The following is a 19426-nucleotide window of genomic DNA, read 5'->3' as shown; positions in this document are numbered from 1 at the left end:
ATTGATTGGCTACAATGTAACAGGCACTGCTTGAAAATACAGCAGTATGAAAAGAATCACATCTTCCACCTTCACAGAGCTTACATTCCAGCATATAAAAGAGACCAAAAAATTATAATAATAAGCAAATGAGATAATTACAGATTACAAAAAGTTTATAAAGAAAATAAGACAGCATAAAGGCATAGAGTAAAAATGTTACTTACGGAGGTGCCACTGAGCTGAAACCTGAACAGTGCTAGAGAGGCCCAGGGATCAGTCCGGGCAAGTGGAAACACAAGGCATGAGGGTCAGAGGTGGAACTAGCCGACTTGTTTGAAGTGTCCTCAGCAACTGGAGCCTGTGAAGAAGCGGTGAGAGATGAGCTCACACAGTGGGCCTGTCCTGCTTTCGTGTCATGAAGATTCTTGTTGAGTGTGGACTTTTTTTTCTTCATTGCAATGGAAGACCACTGGAAGGTTGTAAAGTAAGGTAATGAAACAATCTGACTTCAGTTTATGAAAGATCATTGTGTTGAGTGGAGAACTGACTCTAAGAGTAGAAGCAAAAGGACTGCTTATGAGGCTTTTGCTCTCATCTCCAAGAGAGGTGAACTGCAGTGGCCTGGGCCTGGGATATGGGTAACAGCAGTGGTGGTAGGAGAAGTAACCAGATTTGGGATATATTTGAAAAGCAAATCTAACAAGAACTAAAATTCATGGGATAATAGGGAAAGAGGAGGCTTTCACATGAGGCCTTCAACTATAAGTGTGTGTGTGTGTGTGTGTGTGTGTGTGTGTGTGTGTGTGTGTATTTTTTTTTTTTTTTTTGAGACAGGTTCCGGCTCTGTCACCCAGGCTGGAGTGCAGTGGCATGATCTTAGCTCACTATAACCTCCATCTCCTGGGGTCAAGTTATTCTCCTGCCTCAGCCTCCCAAGTAGCTGGGACTACAGGCGTATGCATAATGTCTAGCTTATTTTTTTATTTTTTGTAGAGACAGGGTTTCTCCATGTTTCCCAGGTTGGTCTCAAACTCTTGGACTCAAGCAATCTGCCCACCTTTGCCTCTCAAAGTGCTAAGATTACAGGCATGAGCCACCATGCTGGCCTGATATTTTATTTCTTTAAAGAATATATCCAAAGATAATAGAAAAAAATGGCAATATATGTGATGTCTGTGTCACATGTGGTCATGGTATTCTCTGCAATTTTTTATGTTTCACTTTTCAAAAAAGAAAAAAAAAAAACTTGGTATGAAAAAGCTAACCAGAGCTCTGCATCTGTGACTAAGTCATGGCAGCTTTGCTGTTGGATGACTAGGCAGAGGTCAGTGCAGAAAGGCCACCATCTTTCCATCTGCAGACATTCAGCTTTCAGCCCTGCATCTCTTGTGAGCCCCAAGCCTGTCCCTTTCAGCATGTCTTGAGTAGGGACAGATACAGTTTTGTGGAACCTGATGCTTTTACAATGAGAGATCATTTTAAATGTAAGAGCACAAAATCATGAATCTGAATTCAGAATTTATTTACAATGGGAAAATAAGTTACAACCAATAGCACATTTAGCAAAGCCAACAAATTCCACAAATGTCACAAAATCTAGGAAAATGACACTTTTTATTCACTCTATAATGTTTTTTATCCTACTTTTTTTTTCTTTTTGCTACAGACTCTTTGTCTCTTTATATTACCATCTTATAATATCATTTACTTTACAGAGGCCAGGAAAATAATTCAGTTTTTCCTCTAGCTTTATTAAATTTTTTTAACATATTGGTAGTTTAGAGGTTTTTTACAGTTTCACAACTCATTGGTAATGTCATGTAAATTAGGATTGCTGCCAAATTTGGAGAGCCCTCTGTTACATTTCTTCCATTATTAACAGAAAGATTTCTGGGCATTTCAAGGTGCCTTGTGTAATGACTAGTCTTAAAGAATCTTTAAATTGATGACATTCATTAGCCAGCTTGTCATCAGTGTCTTCATCATGGTGGCATATTGGGAGTTTTATGTTATCTTTATAATATCAATATTTCATGTAAAACAGCAAGAAATTAAATTTTTTATTATGTTCATATGATTCTCACTTCTTCATTAATTGAATTGCCAAATTATCCAAAAGCCCACTCATTGTTTCTATTCAAAAATGTTCTTTTTTAGTATTCACTTCCGTGTTTGTTACAGCATTATTATTGCAGCACACAGCCAAGATATGAAAACAACCTAAGTTCCATCAATGGATAAAAATGGATAAAGAAACTGTGTTATATTTACACAATGGAATATTATCCAGCCATGAAAGGAAGGAAATCTTGTCATTTGCTGCAACATGGATGAAACTGGAAATCATTGTGTGAAGTGAGAGAAGGCAAAGACAGAAATATTACAGGTTTTCACTCATATGCGGGAGCTTAAAAAGTGATCTCATGGAGACAGTAGAGTGGTGACTACCAGAAGACAGGAAAGATATCAGGAGAGATAAGAGAGGTTGGTTAATGGGTACAAAAATATAGTTAGATAGAAGAAAAAAGTTCTAGTGTTCAACAGCACTGTAGAGTAATATTATTGTAGATTTCAAAATAGCTCAAGAGAAGGTTAGAAATGTTCCCAGCACAAGGAAATGATAAATGTTTGAGGTTATAAATATCTTAATTACCTTGATCACTATACATTTATGAAAGTAGCAAAATATTACAGGTATCCCACAAATATGTACAATTACTATGTACCGATTTAAAATAACAAAAATAAATTTTTCTTTTTAAAACAACAATAAATTATTGTTTTAATATGCCCCCAAGATTATTTGAGTTGCTTTTTATCTTGATAATTTCTACCAATTTTAATTGTCATTATCACTTGTTTCATATTCCTGTAATTTTTTACCTAAATTTTCTCTCAGTTTCTAAATAAATACTCATACTACATATTTCGTCTTATTCTTGAATACATGTATGTATGAGTTTTGACGCTAGAACACTTGTTCTAGGCCATTTTGCCTTGAAGGCAATCTGATCCATTGGGAGACATAAATCATGTGACTTTACGTATATACTTATTAGCTGTATATATGTTTGTGTTCCCCATAAACAGGAATTTTGATTTATTCTATTTGGTACAATTCCCCTAAAAACATATATGATGCATTTATAATTGTACACACTGTATCATCAAGTATGTTTCCGACAAGAGAGAATTTCCATTTTGAGCAGACATTGATGGGAACCAAATTCTCTGTTTACTAATTATAAATCTGATGATTGGAAAATTTTTCTGCAGATGAGCTTGTTTATCTTTCATTATCTACATATTCCCCAAGCTGGGCACCATGGGATACATTCACACCATTGTATAACTTTTGACCCTGCACCTTTGGGCCACAATGGATGATACTTGGTATACAATAGGTAGTCCCTTTTACACTGGGATGGTGAGCGACACTTTATACTTGGAAGTGACTACAAACCACACAAATGTATCCTGGTAAACCCAAATTAAATGTATCTCCAATTCAACTCTCCCATAGACATATCCCAAAAATGCCCATAGCCATGTAAAGCTGTTTGAAATGGGAGGAAGTATGATGGAGAGGAACTTGAATTGGAAGGAATTAGCAGTCTTAAATAATTGTGGTTAAAGTATTTTACCTTTGCAAAGTTTATAAAAATATTTGCCATGTGAGTACGTCTTAGGGCTCTTTCAGGCCAGCTGTCTTAGAAGGGGGCCATACAGATGAAGGACCTTGAGGTTTAAGCTTGATTACCTGCTCAGTAAGTCTGCCTCTGCTCTAGAGAATGAAGCTCTGGTCTCCTCCTGCTTGGAGAGTGTGTGAATGTGCAGGAATCAGGCATTTGTCTGAGGCTCTGTGCAGAGGGGTTGGTGGTGGAGGTGACAATGTTCTAAGATAGTCTTTAATTTATCTCCCATTTTCACCATTTGTTGACTGACTTCCACCTCTGGTTTCTCCAGCTTTTGAGCTTCCCACCAGGTCTGCTGTGCGAATTTGTTCTTTTCGTCCAGACTTATTTTCTATAAGCACCATAAATTGTGGCTTCATCCCCGTGCTCAGTCAGTTTTCATGCCTCCATCTGCTCTCTGACTACTTTAATTCTCACATATGCCCTAGGGGCCTTGGCAGGTCATAGGCTTCTGTAATAGGACCTGTGATCCTAGGCTCACCAAGCAGAATTGTTGATACCTTAGTCCTTGGAGTCAGCCTTTTTGTTCTATTATATATCATGGATTAGCTTAGTGTATGTTAGTTAGAGGAATAAAATAGTAATATGTATGTAGCCTCCCAAAGATTAAACCCATTCCCATTGCAAAGCAAATTAAAAACAAAAACCCATATTTACTAATGTTACATATTCCTTTCTCTTTGTTCTGATGCGTTTTATGCATTTCTTATTTCTTCTTATTTTGGAAAGGTGCTGGAAAGAAGAAATTGTCTTTATTGGAATCATCTCTTCTGTGAGTTCAAATAATGTTTTTTAAGTCTCCAAAGCCATGTTTTCTCATTTGCTCGGATCAAAAGAGAATTAATGCTAAACGCTCGTAAGTCAGTCTTACCCAGTAGAAACTTCTGCTTAAAAGTCCAAGTCCCCATGGGAAATTTGTTGGCTCTCGACTCTCGAGAGGCTTTCATTCAGTGTTCAGAAATATCCTCCTACAGCCAGATCTATGTTACTACACAGCCTACGTTCTGTGGTGGTTTATTCTCCTATTATGTACTCTTTTCTACAAGTTGCCTATGGCACACACGGCTGGTCCTGACCATAAAATGGAACCTGAGAGAACTTTAGCCCTCAGAACTGGGTTCCCAAGCCTTAAGGAAAACCAGGAGCTAAGTTTCTGCTAAGCAATTAGTCATGAGTTAAATATCCAGCTTTTGGTAAGCACAATACTGAGAAGAAAGGGAAAGGTCATTTCGAAATTCAGAACCTGTACTGAATTGTCTCTCCCCTCCAAGATTCTTGGCTTTGTCACTGAAAACTGAAAAGAAGCAGTGTTTATTCTTTGTGTTTACTGAACGCTGTTGAGACTCTTGTCACATTTCGTAGCCACTATAAAAAGTGTCAACCTCTCAATGTGCTTCTAAAAATCTGAGGATCCAATCATTTGCCTACTTGGAATTTGTTTTCATGTTATTACTAGTCTGCAGGGTAAATCAAATAGCACACAGTTTCATCTCATCTGCCCAAGTATCATCACTTTGAATCAACTGCCTCTGTAAATTGTATAGTGTTTGCCCTGGTGTATACATTTGATTTCCCAGAAACTGAAAAAACCAATAATAAAAATGTTGATTCCATGAATTCCTTCTTATTCAGAAACGGTGTTGTAAAATTTGCTTTGGTGTGAATTTGGGCATGGTCTTACCATCTCTGATGATTTACAGTAACACCATTTTCTGTAGAATTGTTATTTAAATAAAGGTTACTTGTGCTGGGCATAGTAAATAGCCCACAACCATAGTCCCAGCTACTTGGGCAGCTGAGGCAGGAGAATCACTTGAGCCCAGGAGTTCTAGGCTGTAGTACACTATGCCAATTGGGTGTCTACACTAAGTTCAGCATCAATACTATGACCTCTCAAGAGCAGGGGATTACTATGTTGCCTAAGAAGGGGTCAACGGGCCCAAGTTGGAAATGGAGCAGGTCAAAGCTTGCATGCTGATGAGTAGTGGGATTGTACCTGTAAAAAAAACACTGTACTCTAGCATGGGCAACATAGCAAGACCCTGTCTCTTACCAAGAAACAATTACTTTTATCACTTTTATTTAAGTCCATAATTATAAAACTGTCTTGATTCATTCATTCAACAAACATTTTTTAAAGCCTCATATGTGCCAGATATTGAGTTGTAATCTCCATAAGCTCAGTGACTTCGTTTGTTTCATACACTATTGGATTTCTAGCACCATGAACAGTACCAAGACCAAAGAAGGCCCTCAAGACTTAATTGTTGCTGTTGAATGGGTAATTGAATAGGTCATAACTAATTAGGGGGCTTAAATAAGTATAGTAACATATAAGAGAACATGAACAGAGGTATGCTTAGTGCATTCGTTTCTTATTGCTGCTATAACAAATTACCACAAATTTGTTGCTCAAAACAACACAAACTTATTGCGTCATAGTTCTGGAGGACAGAAGTCCTAAAATCAAAGTGTTGGCAGGGCTATGGTCCTTCTAGACGGTCTAGAGGACAATCCTTTCCTTGCCTTTTCCAGCTTCTACAGGCCACTGCCATGCCCTGCTTGTGGTCCTTCCTCCATCTTCAAGCTCAGCACTCACTCACACTTGTGTGTACTCTCTCTTTCCCCCACCTTCTCTGCTTCTTTGGTCCCATCTCCTTCTGACCCTCCTGCTTCCCTCTTATAAAGACTCCATGTTTTTATATTGGGTATGCCAGATAACTCAAGATAAGACCCTTTCACCATATGAGATAATACATTCACAAGTTCTGGAGATTAGCATGTGGACATCTTTTGGGGGGCATCATTCTGTCTAGCACACAAAGAGTGTAATGGGCTGCAGAAGAAAGGGGCTTCATCTTAATCTGGAAAGACAAGAAAAGGTTTAGAGAGAAGGCTTTTGTTGACCCAAGTCTGGAAGCATAAGTAGATAAGGAAGAAAGAGTTTTGCAGGCACAGGAAGCAGCATGAACACAAGAAGACGGGAAACAGCAGGCCTTGCCTAATGACCTCCAGAGGTTTGGTAGGATTTAAGTGGAGAACAAAATGGTTACTGGGGTATCAGGCGCTGAACAACAAAAAGTGCTGAAGATGCCTGTGGTGATCATTTCATGCTAAGGAGTTTGCACTTTGTTCCAAAGCCAAATTGAACCAATGAAGAATTTTAAGCAGCTTAAGATGTTTCAATGGTTTCTTATTGCACTTGGGATAAAGTTTAACATCCTTAACATGGTGGCATGTTGGTTTCCTTTGGGCATCTGTTAAAGTTTATGAACCCATTTTCAGAATAATATCTTTAAACACATAAAGTAAAAGGGTAACAAAAGAGACCAATTTTACTGAAGTAAAGAGTTCTACTCATCAGCCTATTGGAGTCTGTGGATCCCGGGATAGAAACCACTCAGGGACCTGGCTTCTGTTCTTACTCTCTCCCTTCTCCCACCTTGAGCTCAGAGCCCCAAGAACAATGGCTGTTTCTCTTCTCCATCAACATGCCATGTTCCTTTGGGAGGCTGAGGCAGGCGGATCACCTGAGGTCGGGAGTTCAAGACTAGCCTGACCAACATGGAGAAACCTCATCTCTACTAAAAGTACAAAATTAGCCAGGCGTGGTGGCACATGCCTGGAATCCCAGCTACTCAGGAGGCTGAGGCAGGAGAATCATTGAACCCGGGAGGCAGAGGTTGTGGTGAGCCGAGATAGTGCCATTTGCACTCCAGCCTGGGCAACAAGAGCAAAACTTCGTCAAAAAAAAACTGTAATCTCAGCTACTTAGGAGGCTGAGGCAAGAGAATCACTTGAACCCAGCGGGAGGAGGTTGCGGTGAGCCAAGTTTGCACCATTGCACTCCAGCCTGGGCAACAAGAGCAAAACTTCGTCAAAAAAAAAAAAAAAAAAAAGCCATGTTCCTCCTACCTTTGTTCCTTGGCACATGCCATTCCCTTTGTTTTTAGTGTTTTTCTTCTCCCCATACACACCTGGACAACTTCTACTTGGTTTGAATGCCACTTTATTGGGAAAATTCAGTGACCTTCAGACTAAGGTAATTACTGTTTTAGAATATCACTGAATGATAATTTAGTAATTTTTATACAATTAATATTTATATAGTTACATATGTAATTATTTACTAATGCCTGTCTCACCAGTCAGACAATAATTTCCATGAAGGTGGAGCTCATTATCTATAGTCACAGTTCCAGGCACGTAAGTAGATACTCAGTATATTCTTTTAAATTTTTTTTTTTAATTTTAAAACAGTTTTGGATTTATAGAAATCTTACAAAGATAGAATTACCATATACTCAACACCCAGTTTCCCATTACTAATATATTAGTATGGTTCACTGATCACAATAAATATTGATACATTATTTTTTAACTAAAGCCCATTCTTTATTCACATTTCCTTAGTTTTTACCTAGTGTCAGTTTTCTGTTTTAGGATCCCATCCAGGATATCATCTTATGTTTAGTCATTACATTTCCTTAGGCGCCTCTGGGCTGAGACCACTTCTCAGACTTTCTTTATATTTGATAACCTTGACAGTATTGCATACTGGCCACATATTTTGTTGAATGCCCTCCATCTGGGATTTGTCTGGTATTGCTCTCACAATTAGACTAGGGTTATGGGTTTGGGGAAGGAAGACCACAAAAATAAAGTGTTGTTCTCATCACATCATATCAAGGGAACATACTGTCAACATGACTTATCACTGCTCATGTTAACCTTGCCCACCTGGCTGAGGTAGTACTTTTCAGATTTCTCCACTGCAAAGTTATTCTTTTTTTGCTCTTTGCATACTATGCATTTTGGAAGGAAGTCACTATGCATAGCTCACACTTAAGGAGTAGTGAGTTATGCTCTACCTCCTTGAGAGTGAAATATATACATAAATTATTTGGAGATTTTTCTGCAAGAAACATTTGTCTATTTCCACCCACTTTTTAATTTATTCAATCATTCATTTATATCAGTATGAATGCATGGTTATTTATCTTATATTTTATGTTATAATTCAATACTACTTTATTTATCTTATTGCTCAATTTGTTCCAGCTTTGGCCATTGGAAGCTCTTTCAGTGGACAACAGTGTCCCTTTAATATAACCCCATCTTTATAGCAGCATGATTTATAGTCCTTTGGGTATATACCCAGTAATGGGATGGCTGGGTCAAATGGTATTTCTAGTTCTAGATCCCTGAGGAATCGCCACACTGGCTTCCACAATGGTTGAACTAGTTTACAGTCCCACCAACAGTGTAAAAGTGTTCCTATTTCTCCACATCCTCTCCAGTACCTGTTGTTTCCTGATTTTTTAATGATGGGCATTCTAACTGGTGTGAGATGGTATCTCATTGTGGTTTTGATTTGCATTTCTCTGATGGCCAGTGATGATGAGCATTTCTTCATGTGTTTTTTGGCTGCATAAATGTCTTCTTTTGAGAAGTGTCTGTTCATGTCCTTTGCCCACTTTTTGATGGGGTTGTTTGTTTTTTTCTTGTAAATATGTTTGAGTTCATTGTAGATTCTGGATATTAGCCCTTTGTCAGATGAGTAGGTTGCAAAAATTTTCTCCCATTCTGTAGGTTGCCTGTTCACTCTGATGGTAGTTTCTTTTGCTGTGCAGAAGCTCTTTAGTTTAATTAGATCCCTTTTGTCAATTTTGGCTTTTGTTGCCATTGCTTTTGGTGTTTTAGACATGAAGTCCTTGCCCACGCCTATGTCCTGAATGGTATTGCCTAGGTTTTCTTGTAGGATTTTAATGGTTTTAGGTCTAACATTTAAGTCTTTAATCCATCTTGAATTAATTTTTGTATAAGGTGTAAGGAAGGGATCCAGTTTCAGCTTTCTACATATGGCTAGCCAGTTTTCCCAGCACCATTTATTAAATAGGGAATCCTTTCCCCATTTCTTGTTTTTGTCAGGTTTGTCAAAGATCAGATTGTTGTAGATATGCGGCATCATTTCTGAGGGCTCTGTTCTGTTCCATTGATCTATGTCTCTGTTGTGGTACCAGTACCATGCTGTTTTGGTTACTGTAGCCTTGTAGTATAGTTTGAAGTCATGTAGGGTGATGCCTCCAGCTTTGTTCTTTTGGCTTAGGATTGACTTGGCGATGCGGGCTCTTTTTTGGTTCCATATGAACTTTAAAGTAGTTTTTTCCAATTCTGTGAAGAAAGCCATTGGTAGCTTGATAGGGATGGCATTGAATCTATAAATTACCTTGGGCAGTATGGCCATTTTCACGATATTGATTCTTCCAACCCATGAGCATGGAATGTTCTTCCATTTGTTTGTATCCTCTTTTATTTCATTGAGCAGTGGTTTGTAGTTCTCCTTGAAGAGGTCCTTTACATCCCTTGTAAGTTGGATTCCTAGGTATTTTATTCTCTTTGAAGCAATTGTGAATGGGAGTTCACTCATGATTTGGCTCTCTGTTTGTCTGTTATTGGTGTACAGGAATGCTTGTGATTTTTGTACATTGATTTTGTATCCTGAGACTTTGCTGAAGTTGCTAATCAGCTTAAGGAGATTTTGGGCTGAGACGATGGGGTTTTCTAGATATACAATCATGTCATAATACTATGCAGCCATAAAAAGGGATGAGTTCATATCCTTTGTAGGGACATGGATGAAACTGGAAAACATCATTCTCAGTAAACTATCGCAAGGACAAAAAACCAAACACCGCATGTTCTCACTCATAGGTGGGAATTGAACAATGAGAACTCATGGACACAGGAAGGGGAACATCACACTCCAGGGACTGTTGTGGGGTTGGGGGAGGGGGGAGGGACAGCATTAGGAGATATACCTAATGCTAAATGACAAGTTAATGGGTGCAGGAAATCAACGTGGCACATGGATACATATGTAACAAACCTGCACATTGTGCACATGTACCCTAAAACCTAAAGTATAATAAAAAAAAAAAAAGAAAAAAAAAAAAGAAAATGTGGCACATATACACCATGGAATACTATGCAGCCATAAAAAATGATGAGTTCATGTCCTTTGCAGGGACATGGATGAAGCTGGAAACCATCATTCTCAGCAAACTATCACAAGGACAAAAAACTAAACCCTGCATGTTCTCACTCATAGGTGGGAACTGAACAACGAGAACCCTTGGACACAGGAAGGGGAACATCACACACCATTACTGGGTATATACCCAAAGGATTATAAATCATGCTGCTATAAAGACACATACACACGTATGTTTATTGTGGCACTATTCACAATAGCAAAGACTTGGAACCAACCCAAATGTCCAACAACGATAGACTGGATTAAGAAAATGTGGCACATATACACCATGGAATACTATGCAGCCATAAAAAATGATGAGTTCACGTCCTTTGTAGGGACATGGATGAAGCTGGAAACCATCATTCTGAGCAAACCATCGCAAGGACAAAAGACCGAACACCGCATGTTCTCACTCACAGGTGGGAATTGAACAATGAGAACACTTGGACAGAGGAAGGGGAACATCACACACCGGGGCCTGTTGTGGGGTGGGGGAGGGGGGACGGATAGCATTAGGAGATAGATAGATAGATAGATAGATAGATAGATAGATAGATAGATAGATATATATACCTAATGTAAATGATGAGTTAATGGGTGCAGCACACCAACATGGCATAGGTATACATATGTAACAACCCTGCACGTTGTGTACATGTACCCTATAACTTAAAGTATAATAAAAATATTTTTAAAAAACTAAAAAAAAAAAAAATATATATATATATATATATATAACCCCATCATCTCGTGTGTGTGTGTGTGTGTGTGTGTGTGTGTGTGTGTGTGTGTGTATTTCCCCCTGCACTTCCTTACCTTCTGGCATAAGAATATACTCCAAACTCATCATAAATATTTCCTGCCCCAATTCTAGAATTGGCCATTTTCCAAGGAAACCTGGTTCCTTTGATTGGAGAAACAGATTAAAAACCAAGATCTGGGCACTAAGAGTGCTCATTGCTACTGGGAGTACAAGAGTCACTACTTTTAGGTCCTTTCAGCTGGCAGAGCAAGTAACATGTTTACATATTAACCCATGTATATAGTCACATTCATAAATATTTTAATATGTGATCTTTTATATCTACATTAAGCTAAATAAGAGTCATACTGATGTCTCCAATTCTAATTCATCACTAAAGATCATTCTAGCCTCCTCCCTTTTGCCTATTGTAACTTACCACTGCAACATTGAGAAATCTGACTTCCACCATCTGCAGTCACTTCATTGTGCAATTCCATTATACATGTACAGATGCTCCTGAACTTAGAATGGGGTTATGTCCCAATAAATCCATCATAAGTGGAAAATATCATAAGTAGAAAATGCAGTTAATATACCTAACCTACCAAACACCAATGCTTAGCCTAGCCTACCTTAAATGTCCTCAGGACACTTACATTAGCCTACAATTGGACAAAATTATCTAACGCAAGGTCTATTTTATAATATAGCATTGGCCATTTTATACAATTTATTAAATACTGTACTGAAAGTAAAACACAGAATGAGGGTATGGGTACTTGAAGTACAGTTTCTATTGAACACATATTGCTTTCACATAAAGTCAAAAAATCTTAAGTCAAACTTTGTAAATCAGGGACCATCCGTATAGTGGTTTCAGAATTGTTTGCCCGTGGGAAAAACTTTATTAACTGGATTACAGCTTTGTGCAGTTCTTTTGCCTTTAGTCCTACAAACTCCATTCATTTCTAAAGTTACTTGAGTCAGCACCTTTTTTCCTTCACACTCTTCAATGATGTTGTTTCATATATTTGTAATACAGTTAAATTATTTTGTCACATAACATTTCATCCTGGGACCTCCTCGACCCCTAAATGTTGTTTTACATGTTCATACACTAACATCTACTCACTGTAAAGTTTTAGAGGCTTTGACAAAAGCAAAGCATTATGTGTCCACCATTATAGTATCTTACAGAATGGTTTCACCATCCTAAAGCATACCCTGTGCTTCTCTTATTCAATTCTCCCTTCTTCCCATCCCCTAGATCCCTGACAAACACTATTTGCCATCTCTATGATCTTGCCTTTTCCAGAATGTCATAGAAATGAAATCAGACAATTTGTAACCTTTTCAGAGTGGCTTCCTTCAGTTAACCAAATGTGTTTGAAATTCATCCTGTCTTTGCACGGCTTAAGAGTTCATTCCTAGCCAGGCACGGTGGCTCATGCCTGTTATCCCAACACTTGGGGAGACCAGGGCAGGCAGATCACTTAAGGCCAGGAGTTTGAGAGCAGCCTGGCCAATATGGCAAACCCCATCTCTACTGAAAATACAAAAATTAGCTGGGCATGGTGGTGCATGCCTGTAATCCAAGCTACTTGGGAGGTTAAAGTGGGAGAATCACTTGAACCCGGGAGTTGGAGGTTGCAATGAGTCAAGATTGTACCACTGCATTCCAGCCTGGGTGACAGAACAAGACCCTGTCTCCAAAAAAAAAAAAAAAAAAATCATTCCTTTTTATTGTTGAATAATACTTTGTTGTGTGAATGTACCACATTTTCTCTATTCACTGTTAGGGGATATCTTGGTTGCTTCCAGTTTTTGGTGATTGTGAATGAAACTATAAACATTTTTGTACAGGTTTTTATGTTAACATATGTTTTCAAAGCAGTTGGATAAATACTAAGAGCACAGTTTTTGGATCATATGCTAAGACTTACATTCAGCTTAGTAAGACACCACTAAACTGTCTCCAAAAAGGGACTGTATCAGTGCATTTTAAAATGAATTACAAAAAGTTATTCAGGTGTCAATATGCAGACGGTAGAAGGGCTTAAATTTAGAGACTGCTGCAATGGTTCAGGCCAGAGATAATGAATTTCTGGAATAAGGAACAGCTGGGGGTAGAGGGCCTCCCAGTTCCCAACTCTTCATGACCTTGAAGATAAAGACGTAGAATCCGTAGGATATGACCACCAACCTGTTGTGAGATTATGATGACGTATTGTGGCTCCCAGGCATCCAGTTAAGGTAATTTAGTAAGGGAAATAGAGAAAAGGGAACTTTGGAAGGAGTGGAGGTTTTTGAAACATTTTGATCGCATGAATCTTAGGTGTCTTGTCAGATTTCTCCAAGTATGGAACTTGGCAAGGGAAATGTCATTAAGCAATTGTACCATGAGTCTTGTGCTCAGAAAGCAAAACTGCTTATCATGTTAGAAAGAAATAAAATTAATCACAGTGGTAAAGAGCCCGTAGTAAATTCTAACGTACTAAACCGTCAATTTTAGTTTAAGAAACACAGTTTTCATTAAATTTAAATCTTTGCCATGGATGTATTTGTCTAAGTGACAGCGGCTTCACAATGAAGATAGATATCAGCTTCTCCAACCTTGTAGGCCTGGTTGCTAAATTATTTTACCTGCCAGCCTGTATAATTCAACCTCCATTCACCAATTATATTCTGAATATTTCCTAAGATTACCAATATTGTATTTCAGAACCGAGAGAGAGAGCTTGAAGACCATCTAGTTCAGGCATTTATTCTTGAGAATGAGCTTAATCGCATATGTAGTTGAACCTAATCAACTCAATTACTATCATCTTACTATATGTCTGTGCTTCTTATAAAATCAGCTTAGGCCCTTTTGAAGAAAAAGCAACATTTAATTGTTATTCACAATAATACTTTGTTCCAAAACCTGGGATGAAGGTAATGTCGAATTTCTTTGCTTTTCTAAATCTAATCAAATCTAACTCCAATTCTCTGCCTACCAAAATTGGCAAGAGATCCAGTTCCAGCATCAGTACTTTTTTGGGACTTCCTCTCACTCTCTTGGGCACATGAGGTCCTAGAAAATATAGGAGCAGGCCTGGACCTCATGTTTTGGAGGTTGATGCTGCCATTGTGCTTTGCAGAGGCCACTGAGGGCTGGAAAAAGATGGTTGCTCTGTGGTGGCTTCAGTCCATTATGGCAACCTCAGTCACTAGAGAGTCTCACCAAGGCAGAGCAGTTGGTATCACAGGTCTCACAGGCTCCTACCCCTTCCACATCTTGCTGCCTTAGACAACGACCTTCCAGAAGACTTTTTGCTACCCTCCCTTTGTCCTTATTCCATTCCTGGTGGGGGGGAGGGGCAGGGGGTGCCATTCCATTGGGGTTAAATCACTCCCTTCCTTACTCTGAAAGCACAAAACTTCCATTTCATCTGGCCTTCCAGACAATTCATCTTAATTATCTCTACAACAGGAGTTGTAATTTCTATTGAGCAAACAGGACAGCAGATGAGTAAAGCTAGCTAGGATTAAAACAGACAAGTTAGGAACTACATACCCTGTCTATACGGGGGAGCACCACCCCAGTGATACCAAGTCTTTGGATTCAACAAGAAGCCAAGAATACACAGTTTAAGGGAATTCCCTCAAACTTCAAAATATTGACTGATTCAAAATATTTCAAAATGTTGTTCAAACCAAACAAAAAAATGCAATTACTCCCAACTGGAGTTAAGGGAAATTCACTATACTTCAGGAGTAAAGGCTGAATGGGCTGCAGACTCATTAAAAAACAACAATAACCAACAACATACGCTATGATGGGATACAGAGCATGTTGTGTGTTGTTGTTTTTTTTAATGAGTCTACAGCAGAAGAATTCATTTGAAAGTTAGTCAACTTTGTTACATAATACCTTACAATGTTTCTCATGTATGACCTAATTTGGACAATCAAATGATAAATGTCTGTGTTAAAACATGAGGCCATTTTGGACGAGGGCTGCATCCTTTGGTTTCTCTTCTACTGATTTTTCCCAGTGTTCTGCGCAATGAATATTCAATAACTACCACAATTATTGATGGATTAATAGAGAGGAGGAGGTGGATGATCTAGTTACTGTTTCCTGGTAATACAGCAAGTCAATTTAATAATGTATTTCTGTTTGAAGCAATGTACAGATTCTCCTTGACTTACGATGGGGTTATGTCCTGATAAACCGATTATAAATGTAAAGTATCATAAGTCAAAAATACATTTAATACACCTAACCTACTGAACATCACAGCTTAGCTTAGCCTACCTTACACATACTCAGAACTCCTACATTAGCCTACAGCTGGGCAAAGTCATCTGGCAACACAGTCCACTGTAGGGATATTGGTTGTTTACTCTCATGATATCGTGGCTGGATGGGAGATGTGGCTCGCTGCCCCTGCCCCCAGCATCACAAGATTGTATTGTACTGCATATTGCTAGCTCAGGAAAAGATCAAAATTCAAAATTTGAAATATGGTTTCTACTAAATGAGTATCACTTAGCACCATTGTAAAGCTAAAAAATCACAAGTCAAACCTTCATAAGTTGGAGACTAACGGCAACCCTTTGATAACAGTGTGTGTGGGCATATGTGTGTGAAAAAGAAAAAAAAAGTCATGACTATTGAAGCATTTTATGAAAATCACCTGAAGGCAAAGGCATAAATCTAGTCACAGGACTCATATAGCAGAAAGGTCCCTGCAAAATAAAGGTGCCTCTCTTATTAAAGTAAGAAGTATAGGCTTTAAGTTATTGAAATGAATTAGTATCTCTGTGGCTTGAATTTTCAGAAAGTAAAAACTCATTTAAATTTATCATGATCATAGAGAGATTCACAGCAAATCACTATGCATGCTTGTCTCCTTGAAATGCAGAGTGCCATGCTTAGTATTCAATGCACTATGATTCTGAACAATGGCAAACACTGAGGACCCCCATGTACCACTGTGTCCCACATCAGAGGCCTCCTTAACTCAATGCATGATGCATGGAGTTATATGCTATCTATAATTATATGTTATCTATAATGCATATAATGCATGATGCATTGAGTTAATGCATCTCATCATATAATGAACTCTGTTAAAATATTGCCTTACTTCACCTCTGTGGCATTCTTCTCCAAAACCCATCATCTCACTCTAATCATGAGGAAAATATCAAACTCAAATTAAAGGGCATCCTGCAAAATACATAACCAGTATCTTTCAAAACTGTCAAGGCCATGAAAAACAACAGATAGTGGAGAAACTGCCACAGATCAGAGGAGATTAAGTACATGTAACAATTAAATGCAATGTGATATTCTAGACGGGATACTGGAACAGGGAGATGACATACATTAGTGAGAAAATTTGTGAAATCCAAATAAAATCTGTAGTTTAGTTAATAGAAATGTATCACTGTTTTGGCAAATGCGTCTTGGTTGTGTGGGACATTCACAGCAGAGGAAAACAGGAAAGGGTATCTGAAAACTCTCTGTAATGTCTTTGTAGCTTTTTGTAAATGTAATTATTTTAAAAATTGTTTTAATGCCCTAAAGTTAGTTTCCAGGTACTCTGTCTAACTTCACTTCTTTTTTTTTTTTTTTTTTTTTTGAGACGTGCAGTGGCGCAATCTCGGCTCACTGCAAGCTCCGCCTCCCGGGTTCACGTCATTCTCCTGCCTCAGCCTCTCCGAGTAGCTGGGACTACAGGTGCCCGCCACCACGCCCGGCTAATTTTTTTTGTATTTTTTTTTTTTAGTAGAGACGGGGTTTCACCGTGGTCTCGATCTCCTGACCTCGTGATCTGCCCGCCTCGGCCTCCCAAAGTGCTGGGATTACAAGCGTGAGCCACCGCGCCCGGCCCTAACTTCACTTCTTCAGTCAAGCAGCTAGTAATAGGCTCTGGACATTTAAGTTTCAGGTGAACACTTTTTTTTTTTTTTTTCATTACTTTGGCTTCTAGAGAGCCTTTCCTAAGTCAACATATTGGTCAGGAAGGAATCTTTTGGGTACAAGTGACAGACATTTTAACTCAAAATAGCAAACAAAAATCAGAATTTCTTGCTTCATGTAATGGAAAATCCAAGGTAGCACTGGCTGTAGAAAAAAAGGATGTGACCTGTTCTTCCTAGTCTGTGGTTCTTGCCTTCAGCTCTGTTGGCCTCATCCTGAAGCCCTTTACCAAGACCTCTGCAACTCCAGGCTCATATCCTCTGGGTTCAAGTTCACCAGAAAAGAGAGTATGCTTCTCTTATATAGTTGCATCTACATTAAAGAAATGAAGACTCTTATAAAAATAAGAGTATATATAAAAGATAATTTTGTTAATTTTAATATCTGTAAAAGGAAATTAAGATGGAGACTGAAAATGCTTTTCTGTAAATGGCCAGATAATATTTGAGCTTTGTGAGCCACATAATGTCTCCATTATATATTCTTCCTTGTTCTTGTTTATACAACCATTTACAAATATAAAGCCATTCTTAGCTCACAGACTGTATAAAAACAGGCCATGGGCAGGATTTGGCTTGCAGGTCATACTTTTATGCCCCCTGATCTAAAGCAAAATACTAACTACATATGCTGGGGTTACATGCAGAAGTAAAATGTGTAGCAACAGTAACATAGGAGGAGGAAATAAATGAGAGTGGGAAAAGCATATACAATGTTTCAAGGTTCTTACACTATAGGAGAAGTTGTATAATAATGTCTGGAAGTAGACTGTGGTAACTTAAAGGTGCTTATTTTAAACCCTAAAGCAATCACTAGAAAAATTAAAAAGTGGAAATAAAATGAAATTATTAAAATATTAAAATATTTTTATTGTTTTTTTTTTTTTTTTTTTTTTGAGACGGAGTCTCGCTCTGTCGCCCAGGCTGGAGTGCAGTGGCGCGATCTCGGCTCACTGCAAGCTCCGCCTCCCGGGTTCACGCCAATTTTTAAAAGACACAAAAGGAAAAAGAAATGAGACAAATAACTTGAAAGATGTTAAACTTAAATCCAACCATATCAATAATTAGGTTAAATATAAATAATCTAAATACCCCTATTGGAAGGTAGAGATTGTCAGATTGAATTAAAAACAATACCCAACTATATGCTATCTTTAAGAAATCCACTTTAAATATGTAAAGACATATGTACGTTAAAAGTAAAAGGATGAAAAAAGATATACCATGCGAACCTAGTTTTAAAAAAACTGCAGTGGTTATGTTAATATCAGATAAATTAGATTTTACAACAAGTAATACTATCAAAAGTAAAAAGGGACATTACATTATGATAAAGGGTCCATTACTCAAAAGCCATAAAAATGCAAAAATGTTTATGTATCTATCAACAAAAGTCAAATACATGAAGCAACAGATAGGATTGAAAGAAGAAATAAACAAATTCACAATACTAGTTGGAGACTTTAACATCCCTCTCTCAGCAAGCAGTAGAACAAGGAGATACGAAAATCAGTGAAAATATAAAAGGAAACACTATCAATCAACTTGACATCACTGATATATATAAGACCCTTCACCTAATAATAGCAGAATACACACTCATTTCAAGTGCACATGAAACATTCACCAAGAGAGAGCATAGTCTAGGCCATAAAGAAGGTCTCAAAAATTTTTTTAAATTAAAATCATATAAATTATGTTCTATGACCACAACAGAGTTTAACAGAAATCAAAAGCAGAAAGCTATCTGGAAAACCGTACGTACTTGAAAATTGAACAACGCACTTCTACATAACTCATGGGTCAAAGAAGAGGACATAAAGCGAATTAGAAAATATTTTAGTTTAATAAAAATGAACCCAAAACATATGAAAATTTGTGGGAGGCTAATATAACAAAACTTTTGAGTTGCTACTACGAACCAAGTAGTCTTTTAGATACTGGCAACGTACTAGTGAAAAAACAAAGATCTTTACCTTTGAGGTGTTTATA

At 38.0% G+C, this 19426-nt stretch overlaps 1 long non-coding RNA gene across 1 annotated transcript in view; it reads right to left on the bottom strand.

Annotated features, from left to right (window-relative positions):
• Nucleotides 1–205: 205 nt before the first annotated feature.
• LOC131383928 (uncharacterized) overlaps nucleotides 206–19426 on the bottom strand; it is a 295529-nt gene continuing 276308 nt past the window's right edge. The window contains exon 4 of the long non-coding RNA XR_009214336.1: nucleotides 206–340. This is a non-coding gene — a long non-coding RNA (uncharacterized LOC131383928). The remainder of the gene's footprint in view (nucleotides 341–19426) is intronic.

This window comes from Hylobates moloch, unplaced genomic scaffold (assembly GCF_009828535.3).
Source record: "Hylobates moloch isolate HMO894 unplaced genomic scaffold, HMol_V3 SCAFFOLD_1, whole genome shotgun sequence".
Classification (NCBI taxonomy): Eukaryota; Metazoa; Chordata; class Mammalia; order Primates; family Hylobatidae; genus Hylobates; species Hylobates moloch.
The sequence above is the reverse complement of the archived record's forward strand: the minus strand, read 5'-3'. Positions and strand labels throughout refer to the sequence as shown.